Source organism: Hetaerina americana, unplaced genomic scaffold, assembly GCF_022747635.1.
Source record: "Hetaerina americana unplaced genomic scaffold, ioHetAmer1.1.p SCAF_11, whole genome shotgun sequence".
In the NCBI taxonomy this organism is placed as follows: Eukaryota; Metazoa; Arthropoda; class Insecta; order Odonata; family Calopterygidae; genus Hetaerina; species Hetaerina americana.
In genome coordinates this window covers 6,101,235-6,114,123 of record NW_027286181.1, presented here as the reverse complement: position 1 = coordinate 6,114,123, position 12,889 = coordinate 6,101,235, and positions in this window count along the sequence as shown.

Below are 12,889 nucleotides of genomic sequence, written 5' to 3'. Positions count from 1 at the left end.
ATGGTCTCATATCGTGCCCGTGACATCGAAGATTAAATACTGTTAAGACCGACACGCAGAGTATCGTATTATAAAATACAACCGTATATACAATTTCATACAGTAAAACTCATTCTCCTTTACCGGGGCTCGAACCTGGATTCCTTCATTCCGAGTACTTAAGCCAGTTAATAGAAATTCTCTTTGTGTATATAGGTCATCTCGGTAGCTTATTTGGCTAATGAACCTGGTCGGACCTGGCGAAAGATTTTTGCACTTTTATATATTTGCAATGTTTAGATATTTTAAAATATTCATCAAACAAAGAGACGATATGAATTTTCTTTTAAACCGGAAAAAAATATTTTATTCTTATTTAATGGTGATATCACATTACTTATGATTCCTTTTAAAACAATTAATAAGCAATGACAACAAGATAGCTTTAAAAAGAAATAAAAGATAAACTTCAGCCCAAATTTCGAATAGGTAATCTGCGTAGTGTTATTTACTGTGTTAAACTGGAATGTAAAGTTCATGCATTCAGGATATGGTGGTAGTTTATTTTCCCTTTCCACGTATCTGCTCTTCCTTTCACGGAGATTTCTCGAGTCCAGGTACGGGTTTAGCATTCAGAGGACTATTTAAAATTTTAATCCAGGATTAGGAAGCCTCCGTTTGATATCGAGCCTTTTCTAGAATCGGCTTCCACGCCACTCAAATATGTTTTAATGGTGAAAAAATATTTGCCTGCTACGCCTGCATTACCTACTATCAAATTACGTGTATATATCCAATTAAGTGCGGAAGGCAACGGGAAACCACCGCATTAAACTCCCGAGAAGATGCAGCCCTGCACCATGGAGGGCTGCAGTACACCAATTCTAGGATTGTAATACTAAAAAAAATCCAATTAAGAGGTTATTTTCAAATCAATATGCAGTAATTTTTATTCACAGAATAGGTAAAATAGCTGTTTTTATTAAATATTAAAGGGATTTAAGTCAAGTTATATATTAATTTCCCATCAAGTAGATGAATGTGGAATTTGAACTATACTATACCTCTTGAATTACATAATTGTTTCTTATTGATAAAAATACACAGATTAAAATGTATAGGTTACAACTATACTTGAAAAGTTATTGAATTTTTAATCTTTAAAACTTTATCTCTGTTATTACTTGCATTTTTTCCTAAATATTTTTGAAAATAATACATCTGCGCTTAAGTGAGTGAACTTCTAGATTGGCACCTGCGTGATAAATACAATTCACTGGGCTAATATGTTATTATTTCAAAATATTAAAAAAATGACAATAGAATAGGTCAGCTAAGTATTATCCCTTAATCATTTCTTTTGAACAATTTTCTAATTATCTATAACAATTGCGATTGAAGTAAGATTGTATATTTCCTTTCCGAAAAATGACTTTCGGAAATGAGATGAGAGATTTTTTCAAGGGAAAGTCGCAATTTAGACGCTCTTTTGTGGCAAAAATCCTTGCTGTTTATTCGGCACATGGCCATCCACTTCTTCCCATGACTGATTATGTGGCACCAGGGTGCGCTGGTCCCTTTAATCTTTTCTCTTTACTCGGAGTAGGGGTTGGGCAGAATTTACCGAAAGTTTTTGCTTCAGAGTACTCTTCCTCAATGTGATAAGGACTTTTCACACCAAAGTTAACATTAATGCGGTGTGTTGATCGTTGTTTTAATTGATTTTAGCAGTAGTTACTGACATTTTTTATCCCAAAACTTAGTAAAAACCGTTTACTCAAGCTGATCTCTTCATCTTATAATTCCACACACCATTTGTCTTATCTAAAAAGCTAATTAATTTTAATATAATTTCGGTTTTTTAATTGGGAGGTTAAGAAAATCTTGGTTTTGAGCATATCAAAAACTTGATAAGAAATAGTGAATTCCTAATTTAGTAATTTATTTTTATTTATTTCATTCCTCAAGTATTTTCAGAGAATGCCTTAGAATCTTATAGCTACGTTCTATTATACATTTTCACGAGAAATATTTAACCAATTTATCACCAATCAAGTATGTTCTAACATTAGATTGTCAATTAAAGTAGGTACATAAAAAATAGATAGATACAAATAATGGCTTTTTTGCTGGTTATGCGTTTCCTTTAATTTGGAGATCGATTGAAATCAAATAGTAATAACTTGTTTTACATCTGTAAAAATCACCCTCCATGTTTCCGGAAAATTTGATTGTTATGTTTGGGCCATAATGACCGCGTGCTTTTGTCTAAAGTTAAGCTATGAAAGCCACGCCCTCTCTTACCTCCCGGATATATGGATATCTGCAGCGCTCTCGGCTCATACGCATGCGGAGGGCAGCAATTGAGACGAGGAACGGCCTTCAGAATTCTTACTGCAACTGCATTCGGATCCATTCTTGTAGGTTGGGATGAAGTTGATGTTTTCTATCAGTGAGCCTTCCACGTCATGCGAGCACGACTACGGCGATAATAATTTGTTTGACTAAGTAGTCCGAATAGGACTGCTCTATTTCTCACAGAAAATGTGCGAATTATGTCCTGTTTTACATATCCATTGTATCCAAGCTTATTTCAGTCAAAACTGTAACTCAATTACGGACATAAAATGCGCGAGATGGTTGAGGAGAACGATTCCAGCTCTGTCAAAAACAACTACCCCGTTGTGGAGATGGGATCCCACCAGATGGTACACTTATTATTCTCCCCGACAAACATGAAATTTTCAATTGCATGTCGGAGAACTGATGCCACATTGATGAGTCGAAGATGATACGTATTATAACATAGGAGGAGCTGCGTTATACCTGCGGAATTACGATGACCTAGCGGAAAGGTAAGGTCCAACAAGAGATGACAAAGGTCTTCGGGTGGCCTTGACACGCTCTGCTTTTGTGCCCACCACGTTCGCCCCAAATATAAGGTGACGGTACACAAGTATGTTTATGACACCATTCTGGGTCGTGAGGACAAAACTCTTCATTTCAGAGTTGAGGCTTGTAAAAAGTTGGAAGGCGAATGTCAGCCCCTTCATTCTTTTCGATATTTTGACAACTATTTGAGATTCATGCATGAATTTGTTGGAGTGCTTCTTGGGTCACTATTTCTGTTCAGCACTCTTCATTTAAAACTTGAAGACTATCGATGTTCAGCGACAGTTTAGAAATATTTCTTACGTGGAGAAAAAATAGCTACTTAGTCCATACGGAATCCGTCCGCCATTCTTTTTGCCTCCTGGATTAGAAATACCCTCGTTTGCTCTCATTTTGTCATTTTAAAGACACAGCAGAGGATATGTGCTATAGAAGACTCAATTAACCATTGAGTCTTCTATAGCAACCTGTACCATTAACTCCTGAACTACCCAATTGTTGAGAAATTGGAATTCACCAGGCCTCTAATTATTTCTAGAGCAGGTATACATGTACACTGGCGATTGCATTTCTGAAAGTCGACGATGAATGCCATTATTATTCAACCGCACCAGTTGAAATTTTTTTATTTGCGTCAGTTTCATTTAATGCCCCTGAGAATTTTTAAAAGTGTCGAAACCATGGTAGTTTTCACATTTAGGTGACTATTTCCACTAAGAGCCTTTTCTTCAGTAGCAAGAACGAGATATCTTGGTGGAGCTTCAACGTGGTGATGTGTACATTATGTGGAGTGGTATCAAATACCTATCTATGGACTACGACTACCATTCCGTTTATAGATATCTTTCATACCACCTATATTGCGGCGGTGTGAAGGCAGATACGTAAATCCTTCAATGAGCATAGTGCCTCTGCATCCTGCAGTGCATCTCCTGTTCGTATATCTCACGCACGTTTTAGAGCAAGTATGAGAATAACTGCGTTTACGTGGATGTAAACGCTTTGCATTCGGTTTTGGGGTCGTGTCCGTTGAATGGCTTTGACTTTGATAGACTTTCAGAAACGTTGGTTTCCTACCGTGGGTTCGACAACAGACACAGTGGAGGAAGACGGTGGAATTTTTTCTCACGGCCCTAGCCCTCATGAATAGCTTCTATTTGAACAAGTTCATTGTCCAAAAGTCTATCTCCATCGTGCTGCTTGAAGGTGAAATACACCTATTTAATTACTGTGTGATGCTGCAATCTGATGAGCTATGAGTTTTTCTCGGGCATAACAAACACTCGGGCATCATGTACCTAGTTTATCACACATCCAATTCTCGTAGCCTATTTGCCCGGCAAGACTTTGGCCTAATGTTTTTAAACGACATACGAAAGTTTATTCTACCAAGATGTGCCATCATGGGTTTATACTTTTTCCGCCGTAAACACTACAAAATTCACCACATAGAGTTAGGAAAAATCTCTCTCGGGGTCTAATCTATGAAGAAACTTACAGAGGAATGTTGTGAAGTGAATTCATTTGTTTGTTTGTGCCTCATCTTTGACAATTGCAAGTGTAAGCGCAAGTCCATCAAATACTTTACACTCGACCTCATCCAAAATTTCTGAGTGTAAGAACACGCCTTGATAGCTTAACTTGCTAAAGAACTCGGCCGGATATCGAGGGATCTGGGTTCGAATCCCGAGTCAAGACGAATGATTTTTCACATTCGATAATTGTTGAACTGAAATATAATTGACCATCTCAACTTCATTTCCCCCTGATTGTTTTTTTTCAATAGGCGGTTAACTCTTTAGAAGAACAAATTATTGATACTCCCGGTGGAGGAGGTTTGGCCGATAATGTGCCGACTCCTCTATTTGGTCAAATGAGAATTTTATTTTTTGTATCTGATTTAGTATATTAGGTATAGTATATTATTGTACAGAAACTGTTTATTACGGAAGCCTGTAACACCAAAAAGAGAACATCCTTTCCATGTAATTCTGTATTCAGGGTCGATGACATCATTAAAAATTGAATGAGTAAAACCCGGAATGCAGTCCTCCATCGTCAGTCGGCCAAAATCGCTACCAACCACGCCAGAAAGCTGATGCAGTGCAGTTTCGTGCCTTAAATATTATTAGACAATTACTAATAACCCTAAATGACGCGATAGTTGTTATTAATTCGTACAAATAAATCCATGAGAATATCTATTCTAAATCCTGAAACAAGTAAAGTATATTATTCACCTCGTCTGTGTTTTATCTCTGTATCACGTATTACATGAATTAAAATCACATTATTATTATATTGCTAAGGACATTTGATGAATTTTTTCTCTTAGTAGTAACCAGAAATGTTATTCTATGACTCTAGTGCTACAGTTGAAACGGTAAAAAGGTACATTTCTTTGTTTCCAGATTTTTTTGATTCCATAGCTACTTACAGGAAAAGGTTTCTCTAAAATTATCTCCGACTTTTAATCAGTGAAAACGTAAGAGTATAATTCGGGTAATTACTCTTTCATTAACTCCTTATGACCTCCAGATTGCTCATTGTCTCTCATTCAAGATCTCACGAATCATGAGTAATTAATTCAAAGAATGAACTCATATCCTTCACCCCTGCCTTTGACCCGTAACTAAGATTTCATTTATACGTTGGTTTATTTCAAATGAATTTAGTTCTTTTTAAACCATTCTCCTAAAGTAGCTAAATTCGTCTTTCTGTTATTATTGACGAATTAAAAATGAAATGAGGATATGTTAAGAATCGAATCTTCTCTTTTTGGCACAATCGTTTTGGTAAGTAGTTACTTCTTGTGTTTCGTGAGTATTGAAGGGTACGGAAGATTGAACAACGGTGAAACTATGGAATTATAATGTGAAATGATATAGATGAAAATAAACAGTTCAGACGATTACAAGTATTTTAGATTTGAATATTATAAAATTATAAAATAAGTTTAAGGTCTCTTCAAGATCGCAGAAATGAAATGAAATTACAATGCAACGATTTCAGAGGGTAAAAATCATTCGCTTTGGCCGGGATTCGAACCCGGATCCCTTCTTTCGATCTTTCGAAATGAAATTACCCTAGAACGTCTAAATGGGTACCACATAATAAAAATTGTCGTGTATGTATACATATTTTATCTCGGCAATATTGATTTCCGTCAACTGTTGTTAGTTGGGGATTGAAATAGTGTTGTGGGTAATGTATTGGCTTCACAACTCGGGCGGAAGTGTTCGAACCCCAGAGGTATCCCGATCCCTATCTGGGGGACTCCGTGGAGAATAGTTTAAGAGAGGAAGGGACTCTCTATAACTCGACCCCTTGGCGCCTATCGAGTCCCTCCGCGGTGTCTTTGACGCCGGGTTTCCCTTCACCCTTCCTCCTTTCCTTCAACTACCTATCCATATCAAATTATCCAACTATCCCTAATGTTGCAAATGAACTTAACTATCAGTCACCTCCCCTAATAAATAATACTAATTTTTGTTTTAATAATCATATTGGCTCATTTTTTTCAAATATAATTTTCGCCATTACGTTTGTCATTGGAGGTGTTATTGAGTGTTCTACTACGCGTATGTATTCACTCCATAGGCCGTGGTGGAATGGGTGCTCCCGCGTCAATTTATGTCGTTTGGGGGCAATTTTGCTGGTACCCCCGTCGGTACCCTAAGGTTCAAAATAGGGAAACGGATGGGTAATTGGGAACAACCTTCGGAGGAAATGGTTCAACGCAGAAACCACCCGACAATCTCGGAATCCTCTCGCTTCTCTGCAACATGATTGGATAAGTTTCAGTGGGGAGAGTAGATATTTCTACGAACTAAAAAACTATGCACGATGGAGTTTACGCAAATTTTCTGCAGCTTCAGAAGAGTTGAATAAAATAACTCCTTTGGCATTTTTATGATTGGGATTGTGTGCGTTATGATGTATTCATGCAATGTTTAGAGATCATGCGCTCCGTCATAAAGAGTCGATCGCAATGCTTTGCAATTCCACGGTACTGAACTTCGACGCTGAGCTATTGAACTTTTGAGAATTATTAGGGAATATTTCGAACATATTTTATTCCGTTATCGGTATCGTTCGTGGAGCTAAGAACATTAGACGAGTAAACTAGAATGCATATCATACCGAACTATGATAATATAAAAAGTGTTGATCTTTCATCTGGCATTCATGGTGAGTGCTATGGCCGGGGCAGAATGCCTGCTCATTTATCTTTGTAAGGATAGTGAACCAACCCATTCACCACTGTACTCGCGGCGTTGAGGCTCAGGGGAGATAATTCTTAAAGCTAGGGGTAGGAATTTCATATGCAGGAATCTCAATAATTCAACCGAAATAATGATACAGCTGAAAATGTTTGGGGAAACTTTTCACCTGTTAGTGAATAATTCTAATGGAAATATTAATTTATTATTTGGTCGTTAGGAACACAGGAATTGATACTAGTTCTATTGGGCTTCAATTTATTGAACCAATTTTATCATAATGATGATGTCTTGATTGTGTTTTGTTCGAATCCTAAAATAAATTTTGACAAACATATATAATTGCGTAAAATTTAAGATTATATCAATGGATATAGCTATGAGGAAAACTTCAACGCACACGAAAGTGGTGGATAAGATTTGTTAGTAACTTTTCTCCACAACTTTACGCTATTATCCGAGATATTAAGTAGTCCTATTCAACATCAAATCAAGTAAGACTCGAATTTCCCTGTAGTTTCCCTTCACCATGGGACGTAAATCAAATTAAAAGTTTAGTACTAATTGTGAATTCTTGGGGTGCTTGTCACCCAAGGACCCATGATTTAGTCAAGGATTCTACGAGCAAATTATGAAAAACATGGCCTCAAGGCTGGAAAGAAACCAACGGTCTGAGAATAAGTGTCAGTATGCATGCAGACACGTTATCTGTCAAGGCATCCGGTTTTCAATCTTAATCACCTGTCATGACAGTCAGGAGGCAGTGAACTAGAAGAGTTGTATTTGTCCATTCCTTAGTGGCAAAATGGGCATTTCAGGAGGAGAATTACCTTGGCAAAGAAAGCATTTTACGAGACGGAAGTTGATGACAGGTAGGCTATGCAAAGACGCAAAGAAAAGATTGATAAAAGGTTAAATATGGGCCATAGCACTTTATAGATCTGATATCAGGTAATTAAGTGAAGAGATTGAGCGCAGATTGGAGGTATGAGAAGGTCTTTGAGGTGCATTAGCGGCGATGAATGCAGAAAATAAGTAGGACAGAGCCGAAAACAAAAGATGTTCCTTAAATAGGGTGGGCGAGGAGAGGAAGTTGGTTGAGGAAATCTGATTAAGGCAGTTGAAGTGGGCGAAGGAAACAATTAGGGGTAGTGTTGCATTGAAAGCCAGTACAAGATTGAGAATTTTAGGGATTCGGAGTAAAAGAGGGAAGATATTAGATTTCCTAGACAGCCAGGTAGAAAGAAATAGGAATAATACCGGGCCAATAAAAGGCAGATATAGCATGAAGTAGGAGGTTATTGTCGTTCAGAACCGTCTAAAACCTACCTTTATTTTAGTTTAGTATACCCTGAAAAAAGTACAAACTGCCAGTTACAAATTGAAAAAATGTTAAGGGGCTTAATTAAAACGCCCGCTAAGACACCAAAAAAGTTAACGGATAATTATTTTCTTCTGGGAAATAACCTTGAGTGCCGATTAGTTCCTCCTCGTGAATTTGCTGAAAGGTTTTTGTATTCAGCAAATAAATAGGCACTTTCCGTCACTTTCATTTAACATTGTCGGCAAACATTTAAAATGGTGTTAAAAAATGGTAAAATACGTATGGTCCGATCAGTCAGTTCTGCGTGACTTAATGGAAAATCTTCATCTTGAAACTGAAAAATAAACAACTTGGCTTTTCCACATAGAAAATATTTATTAACCATCTAGGTTTCTATAGCGAATTTACTGACTAATTTATTTATGACCTAGGTTATACCTTAATTAAACCTTGATCGTAAATAAAAATTTTCTATGTGGAAAAGCCCAGTTGTCCATTTTTCAATTTCTATACGTATAGTGCATATACTTTGAATGGAAGAAATTCTAAGTTTCATTTTTAGCGATATTCTATGCTATTCTTTTGTCTCCTAAAAAGGTGTCACCTGGAAATAATATGCACAATTTCACTGGCGTATTTTATTAGTTACCGTCGTGCTGAGATTGTCCTCAAAGCCATGAGACGTGGTTAACATTTCTACATCTCTGGGACTGATTGCTAACCTCGACGATACCTGATCATATCCTCGTAGATGGTAGGCTAAGTTTCCGCTGATTGATAAAAGTTTCATTTCAAGTAGATATGTTATTTTTATACAAATCGTTTGGATGCGTTATGGCAATGAATATTTTCAGGCTTAACAAACAGTGGACAAATTCATAATTTTTAAATGTGATGGCATGACATCTAATGAAATCAGTCAATACAGAATTTCAAGCAACCATGGGACGAAGGCTGCACTCTTAGTATTTTGATGAAATACTTCCAAGCATCTCAACCTTTTCTCATTTGAAATTTCCGATTACGTACACATAATATTGTGAATGATTTCAAGCAAAAATTGATTCTTCATATTCCATACTCCATGGATAAAAATGATTAGTTAGTCGCGTATATTTTTGTACAAAGGAAAATAGAATTGGCCTTCTATGCCAATCGTCAGCTGTCCGTAATTGCAATACTTATTCATTGAAGGCCATCAACCGTTCACTCTGTGGCTTTAATTGACATGGAGTAGTAATCATGTGTGCTATGAACGTGGCTATGAGCACGGAATCACCTAGCTATTTCATTCTCTTAGTCACATAGATGAAAGTCTCAAATACTACCATTTCCGGAACATTTCAAGTCAAAGATAAATTATAGAAACTTTTCATCAATAAATGGAGGAAAAAATCCCAGTGAGACCTTGGACCATATGTAATGATTGAATAAGAGGAAAAATACAAGACGCAATAATAGGAAGACGTGTCTGGAGACACGCATACCATAATGTTGCTCGTCAAAAGACGTTTCTCATTCTTGTATGCTTCAGATAAATATCGTCCTTAAAGAGACTGTCCAGTTTTTACTATCTCGTATTCTTTTTCGAAACGGAATTTTTTACAATGAACTTTAACAAAAACCCAATTTTTTATGACTTTTCTATTTATGTCTCAGGAGATGCCAAACAACTTAAACGGAGTCAAACTTGGTAATCCTGTTTTGCGTTTAGTATTCATTAAAACTGAAACAAAATTCTAATTTTTTTGGCTTCTTTTATGAATGTTTTATGAGATATATTTTGTAAACCCTGTAAATGTTTTCTACGTGACACACGATTACTTACTTCAAAAACGAGGACGTGGAATCTCACTCTACTACTTGCTCTTGTTAATAATCATTTCATGATTTCATAGAAACCCATCATTGGCAATTTATGTTAATTATATTTAACATGAAGTTTTTTATTCCAACTAATTTGAAGTGGAATTAACTTCAGTAATAATCATTATCACTAAAATATGATAAAACCAACGAGACATGATATGCAACAAGAAGAAGAGAATATGTTCGCCTCGCTTTTTTACATAGGTTCATATTTCCAGCTTTTAGAAATAAGCCAAAACGAAAAGATTTCCCTATTCTGTTTCCTCATAATCTGATGATAATAGAAAACTCTCTGGGCAGAAATTATTTTCACATTTTAAATGGAGATAATGCTACAGAAGGTGGAGCAACCAGTAAGTATACCTTTAAAAAAGTAACCAGCATATTTAGGGCCGAAATCTGATGATTCCTAAGATATATTTTTTTTCACTTTGAAAATGCACTGCAACAGGTGTGTATTTTTTTGTGAACCAAAATTTCTTGGAAAACCAAAGGCGTTACATGAAAAAGAATATGGCCGGGCAATTGTGTTTTTTTCACTTTAAATTGTCTTATTTGCTAAAAATTTTACTCAAAATAGCACAGCATTTAGATGGTTGCTATTAATATTTTCAGCCTAATCATGAAAAGACTAATTTATTTATGAAAATGGATTTATCGTTTTTCGAAGTATTCGCCATGATACTCAATACACCTTTGCATACACTCGAACCAATTTTCGTAACACTTTTTCCACTTCGATTGAAGTACCTCCAAAATATGGCATTTAATACATGATAGCCACACAATTTTTTCTTGACAAACGGGGAAAAAAGAAGCTATTTGGGCCTAAATCATGGCTGTACGGAGAATGACCCATTAATTTGTCGTTTTTGCCAGCCAAATAGGTGGTTGCGTCAGCCGATCTGTTAGCACTTGCATTGTCATGATGAAGAATGATATCCTTCGTTGCCGCTTCTTTTTCCGTATTTCACCGAATACTTCCAGCAAACAAATGCTCGGGTAGATTCAGAAATTACAGTTCTACGTTGCTTCAACGGTACGATTGTCACATATCCACTTATTCTGAAGAAACAGGCGATCATTTGCTTCGATGTGCTTCGTGCACGAATCACTTGGAAGATCCATGCAGAGGATTGCTGTTTTGTTTCGGGCTTATACGCATAGATCCAAGGTTTTTCCCAGTGTAGATGTTGTACACATCTTTTGATGCACCACGATTGTATTTGTTGAGAATTTCTTTGCACTAATTGACACGAGCGCCTTTTTAAGCTTTTGACAAATTTTGCGGGACCCAACGCGAAAGAATTTTTTCTCAGCTAAATTTTCATGCAATATCTTATTGATGCTCGTTCTACTAATCCCCAAGGATGCCTGAATCCCACGATAAGCCACACGACGATCTACCTTCACTAGATTATTCACAGCATCGATGTTTTCTGGCACACAAAACTGATTTTGGACGACCTTCACGACTTTCGTCGCGAACGGCAACCACAATGGAATTCGTTACACCAGCGTTTCACAGTAGCAAAGAATGAGGCTTCATCGCCAATAGTGGAAGTAAGTTGATCGAAACCCTCCTGTCTTGATAATCCACGTTGAAAGTCGTAAAAAATCATAGGACGAAAGTGTTCACGGTTTAACTCCTTTTTTCTCTCCTTCTTAACTCCCGAGAAAAAATTTTCGAGTCAATGAACACCACACAAGTTTTGATCAAACGACAAAATGTTCTAAAGAAAGTTAGCGTAAAAGGGTCAAACTTTCTGATGGACGCGTCAAATGGCGCTTAAAGCGCTTAATGTTGTCAATACTAAAATATAAATAGCAAACCTCGTAATTGATTTAAGAGAAGCGTGGTTCGTTATGTTATATGTGTGATAGGGAAATAAATAAGTAACTATTGACAGCAGAACGACTATTTCACATATGATTGAAGGCACGGATGATTGATTAATCATTTTTCTACTTATTTGATTTAATATCAATCAGTTAGAAGACCGAAAAAATAAATAGGGTTTAATTTGAACTATTATCCAAATTTAGGGCTTGGTGATATAAACAATTGTGAATGCAATCATTTGATGAAAACAAAGATTTGAAACAAAATTAGCTATTCAAAGATAGCCAATTTAGTCACTACGCTCACAATTATTTTTTAATATACAACAGAAATTTGGAAGAGAATATTGAAAAAAGGAAATTTACTCCTTCTTCATAGTACCCTTGGGGAATTAACGTAGCTGTGTGGTGAGCGCTTTTGGGACAATGTTTTAAAATATTGCTGTTTTTAGAATAAGATATTTAGGAAATAGAAAATAAGTTTACAAGGACACGATCAAGGCTCAATCCATGAATCGTTGCTTTTATCAGTTTTCATAAAAAATCTTGTTAAACTTTGTAATTAGAGTGGTCGCTTTTTGCGAGCTCTCAGATAGAGAATATCAATTACTGTATGATGCCATGTGGAATGATTTTCTCCATATGGCTCTTTTATGGCATTTAATCAATATATATATATATATATATATATACACACATATATAAATATGTATATATGTATACATATATATGTATATATATATATATACGTGTATATATT